The following is a 12,289-nucleotide window of genomic DNA, read 5'->3' as shown; positions in this document are numbered from 1 at the left end:
ACAGCAGCAGAATTGTATTTAACCACAATCTGCAACCTCATGGCCCAGCATATTCCCCACCCTACCATTACTACCAAGCCAGGGGAACAACCCTAGTTCAATGAAGAGTGCAGGAGAGCTGGGCAGCACGGTGGTGTAGTGGATAACATTGCTGCCTCGTGTCACCAAAGTCCCAGGTTTGATCCTTGCTCTGGGTCACTGTCCGTGTGGAGTTTGCACATTCTCCCCGTGTTTGCGTGAGTTTCGCCCCCCCACAACCTAAAGATGTGCAGGGTAGGTGGATTGGCCACGCTAAATTGCCTCTTAATTGGAAAAAATGATTCGGGTACTCTAAATTTTTTTTTTAAGAGTGCAGGAGAACATGTCAGGAGTAACACCAGGCATACTGAAAAATGAGGTGTCAACCTGGTGAAGCTACAACACAGGATTACTTGTGTGCCAAACAGCATAAGCAGCAAGTAATAGACGGAGCTTAGCGATTCCACAACAAAGATATCAGATCTAAGCTCTCAGGCCTGCCACATCCAGCCGTGAATGGTGGTGGACAATTAAACAACTTACTGGAGGAGGAGGCTCCACAAATATCCCCATCCTCAATGATGGAGGAGCCCAGCACTTGTGTGCAAAAGAAAAGGCTGAGAGATTTGCAACAATCTTCAGCCAGAAGGGCCGAGAGGATGATCTATCTTGATCTCCTCGGAGGTCCCCAGATGTCAGTCTTCAGCCAATACTATTCACTACATGTGATATCAAGAAAAGGCAGACGGCACTGAATACTGCAAAGGCTATGTGCCCTGAAAATACTCTGGCAATAGTACTGAAGACATGCTCCAGAACTTGCCACATCCCTAGCCAGTTGTTCCAGTAGAGCTACAAGACTGGCATCTGTCGGGCAATATGGAAAATTGTGTCCTGTACACGAGAAACAGGACTAATCAACCCAGCCAATCACTGCCCTATCAGTCTACTATCCATCATCAGCAAAGTGATGGAAGGAGTCATCAACAGTGCTATCGAGAGGCACTTACTCAGCAATAAGCTGCTCAGTTTGGGTTCCGCCAGGGTCACTCAGCTCCTGACCTCATTACAGCCAAACATGGACAATGAGCTGAATGCCGGAGGTAAGGTGAGAGTGACTGTCCTTGACATCAAGGCAGCATTTGACCGAGTATGATATCCAGGAGCCCCAGCTAAACTGGAGTCAATGGGAATGTGGGGGGAAACTCTGCTGGTTGGAATCATGCCTGGCACAAAGGTGGTTGGAGGTCAATCACCTCAGCTCCAGGATATTACTTCAAGAGTTCCTCAGGGTAGTGTCCTAGGCCCAACCATCTTCACATGCTTCATCAATGACCTCCCTTCTCCATCATAAGGTCGGAACTGGTGATTTTTGCAGATAACTGCACAATGTTGAGCACCATTTGTGACTCCTCAGATAATGAGGCAGTCCATGTCCAAATGCAGCAAGACCTGGACAATATCCAAACTTGGGCTGCCAAGTGCCAAGCAAAGACCATCTCCTACAAGAGGGGATCTAACCATTGCCCCTTGACATTCAATGGCATTACCATTGCTGAATCCCCCACAATCAGCATCCTGGGGGTTACCATTGACCAGAAACTGAATTGGACTAGCCATATTAATAGTGGCTACCAGGGCAGGTCAAAGTCCAGGAATCATACAGCGAGTAACTCACCTCCTGGACGCAAAGCCTATCCACTATCTACAAGGTCCTAGTCGGGAATGTAATGGAATACCCTCCATTTGCCTGAATGAGTGCAGCTCCAACAACACTCAAGAAGCTCAACACCATCCAGGACAAAGCAGCCTGCTTGATTTCTGCCCCTTCCACAAACATTCAAAGCCTTTACCACTGATGAACAATGGCAGCCTTGTGTAGCATCTACAAGATGCACTGCAGTAAGAGAACCCGGGTTCGATCCCGGCTCCGGATCACTGTCCAGAGTTTGCACATTCTCCCCGTGTTTGCGTGGGTCTCACCCGCCACAACCCAAAGATTCATAGAATTTACAGTGCAGAAGGCGGCCATTCGGCCCATCGGGTCTGCACCGGCTCTTGGAAAGAGCACCCTACCCAAGGTCAACACCTTCACCCTATCCCCATAACCCAGTAACCCCACCCAACGCCAAGGGCAATTTTGGACACTAAGGGCAATTTATCATGGCCAATCCACCTAACCTGCACATATTTGGGCTGTGGGAGGAAACCGGAGCACCCGGAGGAAACCCACGCAGATACGGGGAGGATGTGCAGACTCCGCACAGACAGTGACCCAAGCCGGAATCGAACCTGGGACCCTGGAGCTGTGAAGCAATTGTGCTATCCACAGTGCTACCGTGCTGCCATCTATGTGCAGGATAGGTGGATTGGGCATGCTAAATTGCCCCTTAATTGGAAAAAAAAAATTGGGTACTCTAAATTTAAGAAAAAATGATACACTGCAGTAACTCGCCAAGGTTCCTTAGACAGAACCTTCCAAACCCACAACCACTACCAGCTAGAAGGAAAAGAGCAGCAGGTACCTGGGAACACCACCACCTGGAGGTTCCCCACCAAGTCATCAACCTGACATGGAAATATATTGCCGTTCCTTCAGTGTCGCTGGGGAAAAAGCCTGGAACTACCTCCCTAACAGCACTGTGGGTGTGCATACACCTAAAGAGCTGCAGTGGCTCAAGAAGGCAGCTCACCACCACCTTCTGAAGGGCAACTAGGGATGGGCAATAAATACTGGCCTAACCAGCGATGCGCACATCCCATAATGATTTTTTTTTTTAATAGCCTCAGCTTCTCCTGACACCTTCAAAGATTTGTGTACATACTCCCAGGACTCTGTTCCAGACTTTCTTTAAAGTTGTATAATTTTGTTTATATTATATCTCTTCATTCTTCATACCATAACTTAATACTTGTGGATTCTTTACCACAAGTATAATTTTGTGCTGCCACTGGCAGCAAGCTTTTGGAGATGGGAAGGGTACTACTTAAGCATGAAGGTGGTGGACCCAAACCCTTCTCGCCTCTGTCCAAATTAAGTTTTGTACAGAAAGACCCACGGTGGACCTCCCACCCTGCCATTAATTGAGGACCTTAATGACTAATCAAAGACTACTTAGGGGCCTTTGTCCTGCCGCTGCTGGGATTACCTCAGCTGCCAGTGTGCCCGTCGCCATGCAGCGTACATGACAGCTGCTACCCTGCGAACAGCTTGTTTCTTCTGAGAGGGGGCAGGTGGTCCCTCGCTCAAAGCCACTCAATTTGTGATCAAGGGACTGAACAGGGTGGCACAGTGGTTAGCACTGCTGTCTCAGCACCAGAGACCCGGATTCAATTCCGGCCTTGGGTGACTGTGTGGAGTTTGCACATTCTTTGTGTGTCTGCGTGGGTTTCCTCCAGGTGCTACGGTTTCCCCCCCTCCCACAGACCAAAGATCTGCAGGTTAGGTTGATTGACCATGCTAAAATTGCCCCTTTGTGTCCAGGGATGTGCAGGTTAGGTGGAGATAGGGTGGGGCAGTGAGACAAAGTGGAGTGCTCTTTCAAGGGTCGGTGCAGACTCGATGGGCTGAATGGCCTTCTGCACTGAAGAGATTCAATTACAACAGGATGGATGAGGCTGCTGAGAGCCACTTCCTACTCTTGCTCCCTAACGCCCTGTTCCCCCCACCCCGCTCCCTTCCTGCAACCTCCGCCCCACATAACCAACCCCCCACATTACTGACCTTCGCCCTATCCTCGGTCATTTGACAATGTTGAGCACAAGAATCGCAAGCCTCTGATTGGCCGGCAACTCTTGCTAGGTGAGACTTCTGCCGCTGGGAATTCTAGTGGAAGCCCACCTCTGGCCTTGCCACTATCTGATTGGCATCTGGTTCAGCAGGCATTCCGGAAAAGGAGGTCTCTTCCCAGCTCTACGGACCCCCGATGCCTCAGCAAGAATCAGCCCTAGAAATACTAATTTTATGTCATCACCAGCCTTGAAATGTTGCCCAATATAACTCAAGTCTAGGTTGATAATATAATTAATCCTGCGGTATCAAAGTACCGTTTCACTTTAGGCTCAACAACCGTTCCAACATTAGCACAGCATTTACTGTAACAATATGTTGTCACGTGGAAATACATAAATTGTGGGTTTTATGATCAGAATTTAATTCAGCAAAGGGCAGCATGGTGGCGCAGTGGTTAGCCCTGCTGCCTCACGGCGCCAAGGTCCCAGGTTCGATCCCGGCTCTGGGTCACTGTCTGACTTGAGTTTGCACATTCTCCCCGTGTTTGCATGGGTTTCACCCTCACAACCCAAAAGATGTGCAGAATAGGTTGATTGGCCACGCTAAATTGCCCCTTAATTGGAAAAAAATGAATTGGGTACTCTAAATTTTTTTTAAAAGAAAAAAAAGAATTTAATTCAGCAAATAACATCTTTCCTTGTAAATACACAAATATTGAAGTATGATAATCTTTATTAGTGACACAAGTAGGCTTACAGTAACACTGCAATGAAGTGACTGAAAATCCCCTAGTCGCCACACTCCGCCGCCTGTTCAGGTACACTAAGGGAGAATTCAGAATGTCCAATTCACCTAACAGCACATCTTTCGGGACTTGTGGGAGGAAACCGGAGCACCCGAAAGAAACCCACGCGGACACTGGGAGAACATGTGGACTCCATACAGACAGTGACCCAAACCGGGAATCAAACCCGGCTCCCTGGTGCTGTGAAGCAACAGTGCTAACCACTGTGTTACCGTGCCACCCACCCAGACGTGCAGTTGAGACATTTATTTGAAATGGGTGTGTAATTTAAAAGCCCTTTGATTTGAGTGCTGGCAGGTACATAGAGTGCTGCACTCAATACCAGATACACTGTCATCCCTCGTGAAGAATTTGTTTAAGTTTCAATTGTGTTACATCAGTTTACCTGGCTATACATCGAAGTTTGTAAGAAAGTTAACTCAGTCTTAACAATTCTGTGATTCTGAAGAGCAAATGCTGGAAACACGCCCATTGTGGTCTTGGGAATTATATCAGACGGGATCCAATTGAGTCGTTAGAACTGTCTAGTTGTATGAGTGAAATGGGCTTTGCTAGATCAGTATGCTGGTATTGCCTGTGGTAATTGGGCTTGTGCATCTAATATTTATATTAACCTGAGCATGCAGAGTAAAATGCTTCCTTCATAATTGAACTGAGCGATTTTTGTGCACTCTTTCATCATTAAATTTTCATAAAACAGTTTGAAACCATCCTAATACATTGTATGTGTTTTCTTCCTGTTCCCTAAAATTGTCCAAAGGTGAAGAGAGAAAAACATCATATGGGAACAGAAGTAGACCATTCGGCCCGTCAAGCTTGTTGTGCCATTTAATGAGATTGTGGCTTATCTGTACCCTAACTCTGTTTACCTGCCTTGACTCCATATTCCTTGATATCCTTTGACTGGCAAAAATGTATCAATCTTATATTTAAAATTATTTATTGAACTAGGATCTACTGTTTATGTGAGAAAATATTCCACATTTATAGCACTATGTTTGTACACTGGGTTTTTGTGCGTGTAATCACAGATTTGCCTTTTATTACTTACCTTTGTTAATTATCCTCTGTCTATTTGAATATCCTAAGTCCCCCAACAATGTCCCCACCCTCTTTATGACATTTTTACAATAGATTTGCATTATATATATCAAGTGACATCCTTTCTGCAGCATATTACTTTCTTCCTATTTCATATTGTTGCATTACCAATTCAACAATGAGTAATCTCACATTTCAAAAAAATTATGTTTATTTTGTTGGACCCTTATACGTTTGATAACTTACAGGAGGGGGAAAAAAGTTCTTAAACGCCAAATTGGCCTGTCATGCCACATGGTTTTGGACCTAATTTGTTCTGTCAGTCCTTAGGCAATTGGTTGACTTCACCTTATTCAAAAACCTTTTGTCTTCAATTAAAATGACAATGTGGTTTCATTTACACTTAGAACACAGAGAGCTCTGCTTCCCACAGTGTAGATTAACAAAGACCATGAAGAGGACGAGGACAATTGTATAGGGCAGAGAGTCTGTGGTCAGGTAAATTGTTTATTTTTTTTGTTAAGGAGAGAACAATAATCAAGAATAAGTTTAACAACCTGACAACTCTACTCATTTAACTCTACTCAAGATGTTCTGCTTTGATGGGCGCCATGTGGCACAGGCGTTGAGGTCCCGGGTTCGATCCCGGCTCTGGGTCACTGTCTGTGTGGAGTTTGCACATTCTCCCCATGTCTGCGTGGGTTTCACCCCCACAACCCAAAGATGTGCAGTTAGGTGGATTGGCCATGCTAAATTGCCCCTTAATTGGAAATAAAAATAATTGGGTACTTAAAATTTTTTTTAAATATGTTCTGCTTTGAATGGGTCGTCAAGTATATTTCTGTTCTTGAGGGCAGGTTTCTATTTTTTGGGTTATTGTGAGAATAATCGAAAATGTACAGAGAATAATTAACTTTTCCAGGAGATAAAATAAACTTAACTTAAATTGTGTGTATTGTGGACAGCACGGTGGTGCTGTGGTTAGCACTAATGCCTCATGGCGTCGGGGATCCTGGCCCCGGGTCACTGTCCATGTGGAGTTTGCACATTCACCCCGTGTCTGCGTGGGTCTCACCACCACAAACCAAAAGATTTGCAGGGTAGGTGGATTGGCCACGCTAAAATTGCCCCTTTAAAAAAAATTAAAAATTGTGTGCATTTTCTTACTGACCACATTTTGGGTGAGATGACTACAGTTATTAGAATGTTGTATGGATTGCTGATGGTCACATTCCACCAGTGATCAGTATAAAGATGCTTTCAACTATTATGTTGTGAAGCGTGCATTGTACATAATAAAGCAACAAAAAGTCAATCCTGACCATTAAAGTAATGTGAACAGATGAGGTTGATCAAGCAACGCACTTAACATTCACACAGATTCACCATAACAAGCTCTCCTCGGCCACTGGAAACAAGAAATGCCTCCCACCGTTTCCAGAGCACACTCGAGATGAATAAGATTATAGTATCTGCTAGTTGCTTCCTAAAAATGCTTGATTCTCTTTTGTTTTGATACTTAACTCTTGCATCCTTTGTGTATAATGTCCTTTTTCAGATGACCTTTACTCTGTAGCAACATTTTGAAGACTTTATAAAAAAAATAACAATGTACTGTTAAAAAAAGCTGCAAAGCAAGAACTGGCATTATGTTCTTTCTGCTTGTGTTTATTGGGCATATTTCTTAACTATCTGCAGATGGCACTCTCATTCTCTGAATCCTTGAAGCTTACTGAGGAGCAACTGTGTTTCAGCTTACACAAAATGTGGAAACGTGAATGACAAAACCAAGAGGACTCTAAGACTTAGAAATACCATTAACAAATCTGAAATGTCACTGACTTGTTGCCAAAGCAGTGTGACCAATTTTCTGAACCATTGGGAACATTTTAATTTTAATTAGCCAGAAACTAAATATTTCAAAGAAACCATCATAGATGATCTGCAGAAATCTATCAGAACCTATAATCTGATTGCAAATGTAAGCATATTTGTACATATTGCATTTCTACTGACCAGTATTGCAATAGTGAAGGACTCACTAATATTTAATTGAGTTATTATAGTGGATAGTTTTATTCACACTGCCTTATACAGGTTTTGTTTTTAAGTGGGCATTAAATTTGAAGTGCCATTTGGCATTTGTAAAAATGCCTGTTCAGCCATTAAAATTACATGTACCATTTTATTTTGCTGTAACCAATACTGCTGTGTTTATAAATAATGTAGTTTCATTTGCATTGTGAATATGCTGGAATAAACCTGTAATTTATCCATTATGCTTTATTTTAGTTACTGTCAACTGATTTGCTAAGTGTGTTTATTGCAATTTAACTTATACTCACCCTCCCCATCATGTCAGCAAAGTACAGTAAGTCTGTCTAAATATCAAATTCGGAATCCCCAGCATTACCAAATGTATGACAAATGGACACAAGCCCTGTAGGATATTAAGCCATTTCCCAAGGAAACTCCTGTACGTTGTAAGTTAACATTATCTCCTACGAAGGTTTGTGATGATGGACAGAGAAAGATCCATTGGTCCATTTAGCCTCTCCAACACAAGTATGATGGATTATGCATCACTATATTTGCACCCTCCATGCCACCTGGAAGCCATGTTCTTTATGAATTATTATTTCACAGGTTGTGGGTGCTGCTGGTTAGGCAGCATTTATTACACATACCTAATTTTTAAAGTTAATTTCTGGCTAGGCAGCATTTATTGCCCATTCCTGGTTTCCCTTTAGAAGGTGGTGGTGAGCTGCTGCCTTGAACCGCTGCTGTCCCTGAAATGGAGATACACCCACAGTGCTGTTAGGGATGGAATTCCAGGATTTTGCCCTTATTACCCATCCCTAGTTGCCCTTCAGAAGGTGGTGGTGAGTTGCCTTCTTGAACCGCTACATTCCCTGAGGTGTAGGTACACCTACAGTGCAGTTAGGGAGGGAATTCCAGGATATTGACCCAGCGACAGTGAAGAAACAGCAATATGTTTACAAGTCAGGATGTTGAGTGACTTTCATAGATTTTTCATAGAATTTACAGTGCAGAAGGAGGCCATTCAGCCCATCGAGTCTGCACCGGCTCTTGGAAAGAGCACCCTACCCAAGGTTAACACCTCCACCCTATCCCCAGTAACCCCACACAACACTAAGGGCAATTTTGGACACTAAGGGCAATTTATCATGGCCAATCCACCTAACCTGCACATCTTTGGACTGTTGGAGGAAACCGGAGCACCCGGAGGAAACCCACGCACACACGGGGAGGATGTGCAGACTCCACACAGTGACCCAAGCTGGAATCGAACCTGGGACCATGGAGCTGTGAAGCAATTGTGCTATCCACAGTGCTACTGTGCTGACTTGGAGGGGAACTTCCGGGTGTGGTGCTCCGAGGTGTCTGCTGCTCTTGACCTTCTAGATGGTAGTGATCGTGGGTTTGGAAGATGCTGTCTAAGGAACCTTGGTGAATTCCTGCAGTGCACACGGCTGCCGCTGTTCATTGGTGGTGGAGCGATTGAATGCGGAAATCAAGCTTGCTTTTTCCTGGACAATTCTTGAGTGTTATTGGAGTTGCATTCATCCAGGTAAGTGGAGAGTATTCCATCACACTCTTGACTTGTACCTTGTAGATAATGGACATGCTTTACGTGGTCAGGAGGTGAGTTACTTGTCGCAGGATTCCTAGCCTTTGACCTGCTATGTTAGGTACTTATATGACTAGTCCAGTTCAGTTTCTGATCAATGGTAACGCCGAAGAATGTTGATAATGGGGGATTCAGCAATGAATGTCATTGCCCTTGAAAAGATGGTGGTAAGCTGCCTTCTGGAACCGCGGAAGGCCATGTGGTGTAGGTACACCCACGGTGCTACTAGGAAGAGAATTCCAGAATTTTCCCTATCCACAGTGACGGAATGATGATATAGTTCCAAGTCAGAAAGGTTTGTGGCTTGGAGGGCAACTTGCTGGTGGTGGTATTTCCATGCATTTGCCACCCTTGTGCTTCAAAGTGGTAACCGTCGTGGGTATGGAAAATGCAGTCAAAAGAAACCTTGAAGCGTTGCTGCAGTGTATCTTGTAGATGGTGTACACTGCTGCCACTGTGTCAGTAGTGGAGGGAGTGAATGTTTATGGTGGTGGATGGGGTAGTAATCAAGCGGGCTTCTTTGTCCTGGATAGTGTTGATCTTCTTGAGCATTGGAGTGCATTCAGCCAGGCAAATGAAAGCCGTGTAATCTGGTCGTGAAAAATAGAAACCCATGTTGCCTCATGGACATTAAGTTACTCTTATCATAGGGCAGCACAGTGGCACAGTGGTTAACACTGCTGCCTCACGGCACCAAGGTCCCATGTTCGATCCCAGCTCTGGGTCACTGTCCGTGTGGAGTTTGCACATTCTCCCCGTGTTTGCGTGGGTTTCGCCCCAAAACCCAAAGATGTGCAGGCTAGGTGGATTGGTCATACTCAATTGCCCCTTAATTGGAAAAAATGAATTGGGTACTCTAAATTTATAGGAAAAAAAAGTTACTCATCATTTAACTGAGGTGCAGTTTGGGATCAGGTTTTTCTCCTTGGTTTTTGGTGCATTGAGGCAATAGGTTGGAATGAGAATTAGAATCAGAGGCCTATAAGCTAATTATGCTCACAGCTCCTCAAATGGAGTCACTTGCTTTAATCCTGTGTGCTTGCCTATTCCTGTGGTCTTATATAGTTTTATTTTTCAAAACTCATCCAATTCTCCATAAATGCTGCTACTGTTTTCTACCTCAGGAGTTACATGTGATAAAAAACAGCCCATTAGACATAGAACATACAGTGCAGGGACTTCCGGCGGCGGCCATGACCAACTAGGTCACGTTCACGGCATCTCCCGCCGAGATCGGGATTTCGGGCCACTAAACGAGTCGGCGGCGGCACTTGGAGGCTGAGACCGGTGTGGGAACGGATGCTGGAGAGGTTCCCCCCGGTGCTGTATGGAGGGAACCAGGAGCGGGGCCGTCAGATGTGCCAACGCGGGAAAGAAGGCTGGGAAGGTCCGGGAAAACAAAATGGCAGCCGGAGTGGATCGGGGAGTGTGGGCCAGAGAGCAACAGGAATTTCTCAGAAACTTTTACAGAACTAAAAATGGAGATGTTGGCCCCATGAAGGCCTCTATGGAGAAGATTGTGGAGGTCCAGAAGGCGCAGGAGAAGGCGATCAAGGAGGTGGGGAGGAAGGTGGCGGGGAATGAGGACGAGATCCTGGGCCTGGCGGTGAAGGTGGAGGTGCACGAGGCTCTACATAAGAGATGGCAGGAGAGGCTGGATGACCTCGAGTACAGGTCTCGGAGCCATAATCTGCGGATCCTGGGCTTTCCCGAAGGAGCGGAGGGGGCAGACGCGAGCACGTATGTGACCACAATGTTGATGGGCGCTGGAGCCTTAGAACATAGGACATAGAACAATACAGCGCAGTACAGGCCCTTCGGCCCACGATGTTGCACCGAAACAAAAGCCATCTAACCTAAACTATGCCATTATCATCCATATGTTTATCCAATAAACTTTTAAATGCCCTCAATGTTGGCGAATTCACTACTGTAGCAGGTAGGGTATTCCACGGCCTCACTACTCTTTGCGTAAAGAACCTACCTCTGACCTCTGTCCTATATCTATTACCCCTCAGTTTAAAGCTATGTCCCCTCGTGCCAGCCATTTCCATCCGCGGGAGAAGGCTCTCACTGTCCACCCTATCCAACCCCCTGATCATTTCTATGCCTCTATTAAGTCTCCTCTTAACCTTCTTCTCTCCAACGAAAACAACCTCAAGTCCATCAGCCTTTCCTCATAAGATTTTCCCTCCATACCAGGCAACATCCTGGTAAATCTCCTCTGCACCCGCTCCAAAGCCTCCACGTCCTTCCTATAATGCGGTGACCAGAACTGTACGCAATACTCCAAATGCGGCCGTACCAGAGCTCTGTACACCTGCAACATGACTTCCTGACTCCGGAACTCAATCCCTCTACCAATAAAGGCCAACACTCCATAGGCCTTCTTCACAACCCTATCAACCTGGGTGGCAACTTTCAGGGATCTATGTACATAGACACCTAGATCCCTCTGCTCATCCACACTTTCAAGAACTTTACCATTAGCCAAATATTCCGCATTCCTGTTATTCCTTCCAAAGTGAATCACCTCACACTTCTCTACATTAAACTCCATTTGCCACCTCTCAGCCCAGCTCTGCAGCTTATCTATATCCCTCTGTAACCTGCTACATCCTTCCACACTATCGACAACACCACCGACTTTAGTATCGTCTGCAAATTTACTCACCCACCCTTCTGCGCCTTCCTCTAGGTCATTGATAAAAATGACAAACAGCAACGGCCCCAGAACAGATCCTTGTGGTACACCACTTGTGACTGAGCTCCATTCTGAACATTTCCCATCAACCACCACCCTCTGTCTTCTTTCAGCTCGCCAATTTCTGATCCACATCTCTAAATCACCCTCAATCCCCAGCCTCCGTATTTTCTGCAATAGCCTACCGTGGGGAACCTTATCAAACGCTTTGCTGAAATCCATATACACCACATCAACTGCTCTACCCTTGTCTACCTGTTCAGTCACCTTCTCAAAGAACTCGATAAGGTTTGTGAGGCATGACCTATTCCCGCCATTCCCGCGGCCCGTGGAGTT

The 12,289-nt window shown here is 45.4% G+C and overlaps 1 protein-coding gene across 5 annotated transcripts in view; it reads left to right on the top strand.

Moving 5' to 3' along the window:
- Nucleotides 1-7,874, top strand: part of rxylt1 (ribitol xylosyltransferase 1) — a 74,393-nt gene extending 66,519 nt beyond the window's left edge. For 3 of the 5 annotated variants that reach the window (XM_072485016.1, XM_072485019.1, XM_072485018.1), the window contains one exon: nucleotides 5,317-7,874. The gene's annotated coding sequence lies outside the window, so the exon portion shown is untranslated. The remainder of the gene's footprint in view (nucleotides 1-5,316) is intronic. The other 2 variants (XM_072485015.1, XM_072485017.1) reach the window with 2 other exon arrangements.
- The last annotated feature ends 4,415 nt before the right edge of the window (nucleotides 7,875-12,289 follow it).

This window comes from Scyliorhinus torazame, chromosome 19, assembly GCF_047496885.1.
Source record: "Scyliorhinus torazame isolate Kashiwa2021f chromosome 19, sScyTor2.1, whole genome shotgun sequence".
Lineage (NCBI taxonomy): Eukaryota > Metazoa > Chordata > Chondrichthyes > Carcharhiniformes > Scyliorhinidae > Scyliorhinus > Scyliorhinus torazame.
The sequence above is the reverse complement of the archived record's forward strand: the minus strand, read 5'-3'. Positions and strand labels throughout refer to the sequence as shown.